We start from the raw sequence: 9,899 nt of genomic DNA, 5'->3' as shown, positions 1-9,899 counted from the left end.
GAGCACAGCTGGCATGCGGACCAGGCCTTGTCCACCTGCTGACCGTTGTCTGCTAAGCGGTAATGCACAGTTCCATGCAGACCTGAGTCCTTCCTCCATGTGTACGTGGTCCCCTTCAGCTGGCCTGCCACACCTGTCCACCCCATTTCTGAACTGGACCTAGATCTAAGTGCTCTTAACCCAAAGACAGAAAGAACACCAACATTGTCCCATCAACCAAATATAGGATAAGGTCCTGCTCTTCTCAGGGACTTGGGGAAGATGGCAATGTTTCTTTGTGGTGCACTCAGGAGTGTAAAGAACTAGCTTCAAGGCCAAGATGCCCCTGCTTAGCTGTGTGGCCTGGGGCAAATAGCTTCCCTTCCCTGGGCTATATGATCTCTAGGCATAATAACTAACTAATAAACTTTTTATTTCCAAGAGATGCTGAGGCCAGGAGGCAGCGTGTGGGCTGACCAGTGAGCTCCTGGGCATGGCTGTCTCCTGCCCCGTTTCCTCTCCGCTGGACTCCAGAAAACCCACCCTACCTGGCTGCTCCCTTGCTTCCAACCCAACTCCTAACACCTTTCTTTTTCGCTTTCTTCTGTTTTTCCTTTTGCTTTGGTTCCAGGCAGATCAGGGTAGGAAATTGTGTTGAATCAAGACAGAAGTGTTTGAGGTTGCTAATGGCATCCCAAGGAAAGGCCAAGTGAGCTATTCCACTTCACATGATGTTTTTATCAGAGGTCCTGGAAAGAGTTTTCTAGTGGGAACAAGTCTGGTTTCCTTGGAAAGATGGAATTCTGGCCAGGCCAGCAGGAAGCTGGGCTCTCCTGGCACGAGGGAGGCTGGAAAGGCCTGTAAGTCAAGCCAAGGCAATCCCGGAGAACAGTCTCTCTCTCTTTCTGTCCCAAGAACCTGAGCCTCACCCATCTGCCCTGGGAATCCTACCCTTTAAGATGGAAGCTTCACACTGCACCTCCATTTGGAGTCATTCTCTCAAGAGAGCACACACAAGACTGTGTTGTATCCATGGTGCTCAAAGGAAAACCGCGTGTGGTCTTCCAACTGGCCAACTTTGAAAGATGCCTGAACTCCAGGATGCTCTGAGAATTGAATCCAGGCCCACTTTGGCATTCAAGCCCAATAAGATCAGAGCCAGCCTTTGGTCCTCAGCTCAGCTGGCAGCTCTCCCTCCTCCAATCTCCTCCTGCCTACCTGGCTCCTTTCTGCTCCTCAAAGACTCTGGGTCCAGGCCACCAACGGGGCTTTGCCCTCACAGCACTCTCTACCCAGGGCTCTTCCATGGCTGTGCCCCACAGCCCTTTGGGGCATGAAGTCACTGGCTCTGAGAGGCCTCCCTGAACTACCCCTCCACCCCATGCCTGTCACAGCGGTCCGTTCTTTCCCGTCCTCTGGGACTTATCCCTCTCAGAGACCACGGAATCTGTGGCTTGCCTTCTGGATCCTTCTCTTAGAAAATGAAGGGTGGGAAGGCATTGGTTTTGTCGTTGTCTTCTCAGAATCAGGAACAGCACCTGGCCTACAACGGGCCTATCCACCAGAAAGGCAGAATCAGGAGCTCCGTGGGTGTGAATATGTGAGGGGCTGCAGCAGGGACACTGGCTGAGACATTTGTGGAGCTGTGTAGGGACCTCCTTAAGGAGTAACCTCCAGGCTGCTGCTGGGCCTGAGGTTCCCAGGACTGTCTGTCACGAGGAATGCATGAGCTGGAGCTCCAGGACAACACGCTGGACTCTGTGGCTATTACTGATGCCCCTGACCACAGTGGCAAGGGCACCTAGCACTGTGGGCACTGAGCCCATCGTCAGAGAGCTGAGCACATGCACCTGGCCAGGGGTCAGACAGCAGGAACGGTGCCGGGCCCAGGTGCAGGCAGAGCTTCAAGCTGCCTCACACCAACGAAGCCAGGTCAGCAGATCAGCAGCAATTGTGTCAGCCACAAAAAATGGCTGCTGTCTCCCTTGCCTTCTGCATCTTGCAAGAAGCTCCCTTGAGGCCCATCAGAACTGTAAATACACAAGAAAGAGAATTCCAAGAAATGCAGCCGGGCTGGCCAAGTGAGCACATTCCCCAGCCGTCATCGCAGGTCCACAGCAGCCAGGATTGATGGAGTGTTGGGGTGGCTCTGGGATCCAGCAGGACCTCCTGAGACTGGCACATCCATCTCTGTGAAGTCCAGCCTCTGCTGCCCCTCATCCTTATTCCAAGTCCCCACCTCCCTCCCCAAACAGCCCAGGCCCATTGGGGATGACCCCTTAGTCCAGAACCCTGAGCCTTGCCACCACCTTCCCGCAGGAACCCTTAGCACCGTGAAAGACTCCAGCCTTGCACAACACCTCTGGAAGCCATTTCACTCGAAGGCTGAAGCACAGCCTTGTCCATCCTTCCCTCCCAGCTCCCTTCACTGGAGAAACAGCTATTATACTGTGTTCCTTACGTCTCTTTTCAGAGATGGCCTAATCACTCACCAACAAAATATATATTTTTTACTTATGTGAAATTCTGGATTTTGTGGGTTTTTTTTTCTTTTAACACTGTATCTTGGATATCTTTCCAAATTAAAATATATAGAATGATTTATTTTTTTTAATGGCTGCATGGGATTCCACAGGCATGGGCCACAATTTGTTTGACTGGTTGCTTTCAGTTGGATGTTTAGATGGCTTCCGTTTTCATGGAGATAAACAGCACTGCAGTGAAGGTCCTTTTACACGCCAAGATCTATGCCTGGCTGATTTGTAGTTCAGTAGGGATGCCACCTCCTCCAGGATAGTCACCTAAATCTTTAGAAGTTAGTTGTGTTATGGTTTGGATTTTAAATGACCCTCCAAAGCCAAAGGCTTGGTTATCAGTCTGTGAGGCTATTAGGAAGCAGTGGCATCTTAAGGAGGTGGGGCTGATAGAAGGAAGTAAGGTTGTTGGGGCATGTCCTGGAAGAAGCTCTTGGGTCCCTGGCCTCTGCTTTTTCTGTCTTTGGTCCCAGCTGCTATGAGGGCAGTAGCTCTGCTTCACCATGTTCTCTCACCATGATGTGCTGCCTTGCTCCAGGCCCAAAGCAGGAGCCAACCAACCATGAAATTGTGATCCAAAATCAACCTTTTCCTCCTTATGAGTTGATGGTTTCAGGTGTTTTGTCACAGTGACAGAAACCTGACTCACACAGGTTGGCTGCCTTTCTTTGGCTTCTAGGCACACTGTACCTAGACTCGCCATAAGATATTGATGTGTCTGCTATCCCTGTGTCCTAAAGTTCATCTGAGTCACCAAGACAATTTGCAGTACCTGACGCACAGTCAGGTACTCAACAGATGTCTGTGTATCCAAAGAACAACAGACTTAAGATGCTGATCTCTTTTTCAAGGCTCCAAATCCCACACGCTTACTTTACACACCACCCTCCCCTCCAGAGGCATCGCTGCTTGCTGGCCCTCTGGCCTTCTTCAGAGTCCTGCTTCTCCAGCTTTACTGCACTGTCCCAGTCTGGGGTCCCTCCCTCCTTTTCCTGTCCTTCAAGGCACAGGTCTTCCTCACAGCTCCACGAAGGCAGGGTTCCCTGAGACACCGCCTCTCCCTCTCTGGACTGCCGCCGCCTCTGTAGGCACTTGGGCATATTTCTTCAAGCCCCATTGCTCACTGATTGTTTCCCATCTGTTGGTTTGTGTCCTGGCTAGACGAGTGATCTCTGAGTGCAGAGCATCTTTCTCAGCGCTGGTGTCTCCCACCATGCGGGGCTTGTTTGATGCTCCTGTCTGGAGGGCTCCATTGGTTCTTTCATTGGCTGCTGGATATTGTCCCCAGGGAATCAGCAAGGGCTTAAAAGTCACCGTCCTGCTAACTGCCATGGTGGGAGATGTGTCACACAGGGAAATCACGGAGGCTTTTCTCTTGCCCTGCCCCCTTAGTCTGGGACTTCTGCAAGTGACTCTCAGTCACATCGTGTCCTGTCACCCTAATTCCTAGACAGAAGCATCTCCCCCAGGAAGTCACTCCTTCCGAAGACACCCGGCGTGTGACTTACCTCCCCAGATTCTGGAACCACTGCTTCCCAGAGGAAATGGAGCACCCAGACCCCATAGCCAGCCATGTTTCCTGACAAGACTGGATACAGTCTGGCTCCATCAACTTTTATTTCCATCAGAAAGACCGGAAGCAGGCTGTGGAGCCCCTTAGGTGGCGTGGGTAGGTCATATCTGATGGAGCCAAAGGAAACACTGACCGAAGTTTAGAACTGAACTTAGGAAGGAAAAAAGGGAAAGAAGGAACCAGAGACATGCTTTTCACCGACAATCTCACCTGGAGGTGCAAACTGACTTAGACATCAGCTAAGGAGGAGTTGGCCTTTTGAAGGGAGGGGGAACTAGCCAAGAGGGGACACAAAGTCAGAATTGCTGCCCTGGGTGTCCACAACCCTCTCATTAACCCAAGGCCCCCTCCAGGCCTTTGATCTCAGGGATGGCTCCTGGTTAGGGGGGCAGGCCCACTCTCACCAACACGCCTGCCCCCACCAGCTCCCCAGCTGGAGAAGAGAAAGTAGAGCAACACACAGGTCCAGGTGGGATCACCACACAGGTGCTCCAAGGAAAGGTGCTGCCATGGCTGAGGGTGGGAAGGGCTTGTCAGGGAATCCAGGATAACCCCCCATGGCCAGCGGCTTCTCTGGGGAAGGGCTATGGTGTCAGAGGTGGGCTGGGCAGGGGACTGTGGGGGAGCGCATTCCAGTTTGTGGAGGTGAAGCCTGGGCCAGTTTCTCCCAGGAGACAGCTGGGAGACAAGGCAGACCTTTTCTCAGCAGAAAATACCAATAGTGACCTTTTCAGAAAGGTGACGGTTTAGAGCTCCTCCTGAGCCAGGAGCTGACTCTGGAGACGTGGAGACCAGCTAGCTGGTCCACAGAGGTGACAAGAGCCATGCAGTGGCAGTGAGGAGGAGCAGGAGGGGACGTGGGCCACAGTGAGAGTGCAGAATCCTTTGCAATCCGGTCATGGATGTCAGCAGGTAGCAGGAGCCAAGAGGACCGAGGACCACAGATGGTCCTGAAGGCTCCACTTAGGGGACCACTGTGACCAATCAGGAACTGAGGAGGGGAGCACACTCTGGTCAGAATCCAGTGGCTCATGCTGGACATGCAGGACAACCAGGCAGCTTTGTGCAGGCAGCTAGCTGGAAGCTCAAGGTCCACAGAGAGAAGGTGAGGGCTGAGGGTGGAATTGGGAGGGGAAGGCCAGAGGCAGGTGGTCCCTGAAATCATGGTAGGTAACAGCAAAATAGCTGGGATAAAACCTTGTATAAAGTCAGCATTTGGTGGGTGAGCTACAGAGATCCAGAAGGAGAACAAGTTACAAAGTTCTGGAAGCCAGGGTGATACATTTTAAGGAGAGACCTATGGCAATGTGCAGAGGACAGGGTAGATTGAGCACTGGCTGGAGGCAGAAATCTGTTGCATCTGAACAACCAACAGCCCTTTCTGGGCTGTAACACCCTGATTTCAGAAAAAGCCAGCTGTGGTTCATATTGTTAGAGTAGATCTGATGCTGGACCCTCGCTGACCTGAGTGCTGAATGGCCATGTAACCAAGACCTGACCAGTCTGTTGGTCAATCCTTTCTGGTGACAGTTTAGGGGGCAGGGACAGGGATGTGACCCAAGACAGGGCAATGAGAGTCAATTCTAGGACTTCTGTTGAAACCACTGGGCAGGAGAAGCACTCTTCCTGCAAGGTGCTACTGTGTGTAATGCCAGCGTGGCACTTCCTCATACCAACCTGAGAGTCGGCCTGAGGAGGAATCCAACCCAAACAGGAAGAGATGAGGCAGATTCGTTGGTACTGTTGACTCTCTGGATCCTGCCATGCCTAGATTTCTTTATTTACTTGTGTCAAAGCATTAGCTTTTAAACTTAAGCCAATTTAATTTGAGTTCTGTCATTTGCAACTAAAGGTGTCCTGACCCACGCATGTCCATGTGACTAATGAGCGGCTTCTGGTGACAAAGTAGCATCTGGAGAAGGCTAGAGTCCAGCCCTGGACTGAAGGATCACACAAATTACCATGAGCAGGTCAGCGGTTATGGCCATGGGAAAAAAAAACCTAGAAACTGAGGAGCTGGCCTCATGTCAATAACTGCTAGCATGAAAACACAACGATTTCCTTTATATTTCAAGGGTTGGGTCATACTGGCCAGCCCTGGCTTGGCACAGCAACTTAGTGTTCCTGCCAAGGGAGATGGTTAAGATGGGAGGCTGATTTATTTGAGTACATATGTGTCAACATCATCCTGGAAAAAAAAGCAAAAAGGGAGAATGCAGATATGCCTGCTGGCATGTGTTATTACCAAAGAGGCCTCTTTCTTGGCCTCAGAGACAGAAAGCCAGAATGTTAGACACTACTTGAATCACAAGGTTGACCAAGCATGGGCCTTGGAACAATAGAGTCCCCTCTGTAGGGGCCTGCCTTACATAGAGTGGACCTGAGTGGTGATAAGGAACCCCATGAAGACCCCAGGAAGGAAGAGGCAGTGAGTGCTAAGGTGGACTCCTAAACAGCAAGAATCCTGGTGTGGTTGAAGAACCACACTGAGAGGGTGACAGAACCACTCTCTGTCCATGCCACCCACTTCAAGTCTTGTCTGTCCAGTGTTCTATGGTACTTAATACATCCAATCTCAGCTCTCGACCATGCATAACCCATTCCACAGACTTTTTTTTCTGGGGGGGGAAGTCTGGAAAGAAGTGTTCCCCAAGCAGAAGGGGAAGGGCACACCCTTGCAGAGAAGGGTCTTTGAGCCACGTCCTGGAGAGAAAGCAATCCACAGGGGTGAGGCCTATTCGGAAGAGCTGTGGATGCCAACCCTCCATCTGTCTGCCATGGGAGAGAATGGAACACCTGCGTGCAGAACACCAGCAAGGGTGGATCCAAGAAAAGCCTGAGGAAATGCTCGCGCCTGGGATGAATCAAAGCTGGTCCTATACTGTATTCTAATATACCCATGAAGTAGCAGGGACCAACGGTTCAGGAGAGTAAAGGAGAAACACTGAAGATGGAGACCATTCCATCATTTAGCTTAATGTTGTCTGCCAACCAAGAGAGGAACATCATCAGTTCACATTAGCAACCGCCCAGTGTGGAGTGGCTTGGGGAGCACCTGGCTTTCTACTGAGCACTGACGAAGATCAGCTGCTATGGCCAGAGGGAGCTGTTCTGGGGCCTCCATCAGGCAGTGACATGATCAGATTTGTGCCTTGGAAAGGTCACTTCGGCTGCAGGGTAGAGGATGGATGGAGGGGAAGAGCCGGCTGGTGGTTTGGAAGCTGCTGGAAAAACACACATGATGAGAACCATAATTCGGGCAAAGGGAGGGGCTGGGCAGTTTCTTGAGAGTAAGAGTTCAGGTCTGTCTCTGAGCAAGACCAAGAAGCAGTCACCACTAGGTTTTGTCCTTACATACTCAAATTGTCTGGGGTAAAAAGTTAATGGGATCTACACAAAACAAAACTGATGTCTCTTTCTAGTCCCTGCTTGGGAGAGGGGTGGCCAAAGCTGAAGACAGCACAGAAGTGCATTCTGAAGTTGAAACCCTCAAGGTTTGAGGAACTATTTCGGTAGGCAGACTACAAAACTCCTGCTTCTGAATCTGCTTGTTGGGTCGGCTCTGTGCAAATGAGACATTTCTGAGGCTTGGGGGCTTTTGTTGCTCATTCTGATAAAAGAATAACCATCTCTCCTTCTACAGGCAACAAAAAAGGACAAAGTTAAAAGATGTCCATTTGGGACCATCCAAAGCCCTCTTCTACATGAGAGTACATTGAAGACACATCTGGATTCCCAAGCCATGAATAAGGATCTCAAAAATGTGCTCTGATATTGCTCCCACCACCATGCTCTCCTCTTTGGAGTGTGCAATGTCCTTGAGGAAGAGGAGCACCCTCCTGAGCTTCCTACAGCAAGCCTGCTGTGGCATAAATCACATGGCTATTGCTGGAGGGCTTACTCTGTGCTCAGCCTGTATGGGGCCCACTGACACTTGCTCACCATGGGTAGGAGTCTCCCACTGCCCAGTCACTGTCTAACCACTGGCCTGTTAGCACTCAAAAACCTTCCCCTGCCCCTGTCATCTGGCTTCTTTGGGAAAAGTCCATGTTTATGGTCTCTTTCTGCACTGATTAGAATGTCAAACACACAATAAAACACTTGTCCCCAAAAGTGACTTCTTGGATCCATTAGCAAAATGTTAGAAAGTGGGTACAAAGCCCAAGAAACAGGACACCAAGGCTCTGTGAGCTTGGGGAGTATTACAGAATCCTAGCCCAGGCCAGGAATGAGTCACAATGAAAGCTTTTAAAATATAAAACCATCAACCTAGATTTCAATTCCAAGGAAACACATACTTGGCCATGAGGGAATGCTTAAAAAAAAAAAAAATCAAGCTTAAGCCACTTGACAGGAAAATAAAACAGCCAAGGAACATTCAAATATAATGATTTACATCCTTCCCCGGCTCCTGTCCAACGTGGGTCTAGGCGTACATGGATGTGACCGCAGTGTGCATACCCACTCAGGGGCGCCCCTTTTCTCAGCACTATCTCATGCACATAGCCCCTTGCCTGGATGTGGCCTTCAGGGTGCTATGCCTATCTTGTGGACAATTCCCCCTCTCTGTGCTCCGGAGCTCTTGGGTTGCTCGGGGTGGATATTGGGGGAACAAAGGATTTCTCTTTCATTATTTATGTGTGCAAACACTGTTCGTTTCTCTCAAAGAAATGAAGCTTGATTGATTTCCCAAATGTGCGAGCGAGACTGTCCCACAATAAATATTTAAGACTGACCAGGAAGGATGACCGCCATCTACTGAAACACAATACCAGGAATTACTTAGTTAAGCTTCCCGAATAGAGGGAATGAATGAATAACCATCCTATGTAATATTTGTTCAGCACCTGATAGTTTACACAGTGTTTTCACTTATCTTATTTGATCTTCACAATAACCCCAGAGAGGCAGGCAGGGCATGGATTGCAGGGATTATGAAAACGCAACATTTCTCCCCCCATCCCAACCTTCTTAACAAAAAAGGTCTATACAGGCTTAGAGTCACTGGTAAAGGTCAGGGAGTCTGGGGACTACATCTCGGTTCTGTCATTCATTCATGTACATATTTAAAAGGCATTTATCCCAAGCCTGTAGCAAACCGGACGAGATGGCAGCGGGTACAAAGATGACTAAAACACAGTGCTGCGTAGGAGGAAGGCCTCGTTCTAGGCACAAGTAAACAAGCCCATTCTTTGCAAGGGGACAAGAGCTGGAGTGAATGAAGCAGAATGGGGACCATGGCTCGAATCTGATGTTCATGCAGAATGCCAGCTGTTATTTACCAATACCAGTCCCCTGAAGAGGGAGGAGGCTTGGCCATGTGACTAGGGTCAGATCTTGGTGGGGAAATCAACCAAACTCTTCCTTGATGGGCAGGTATTTCCCCTGGTGTCCGCTAATCCTAGGGGTCCACGCAGGGCTCCCGGCTTGCCTTTTGCGAAGCCAGTGCTTTGCAGGGGCGCCTCTTCACGCCCTGCGAGTTCCAGCTGGGCGGGCGCTGCAGGAACTGCCGCGGGCCATGGGCGGATTTACCTTTGCTAAAGGTCCGGGAGCGTGCGCCCTGTGCGCCCTGTGCGCCCTGTGCGCCCTGTGCGCGCTGGCGCGCGGCGCTCGGCTGGAGCCTGTCCTGGCCATCGATGCGCTCAACCCTGTTCGCTGGCACTCTCGGTTTTCTTTTATGCATTGTGTTATTTGCCTCAAAGATACTTGTTACATAATTTTTAGTTACACGAAGAACGCACAAAAACAGTCTCCTTTAGAGGAAAAACTCCGGTTCCCGCGCGTTCCCTGCAGGCCGAAGGAAGCTGCGGACG

Source organism: Urocitellus parryii, chromosome 6 (assembly GCF_045843805.1).
Source record: "Urocitellus parryii isolate mUroPar1 chromosome 6, mUroPar1.hap1, whole genome shotgun sequence".
Classification (NCBI taxonomy): Eukaryota; Metazoa; Chordata; class Mammalia; order Rodentia; family Sciuridae; genus Urocitellus; species Urocitellus parryii.
This window is presented reverse-complemented; position numbering follows the sequence as displayed.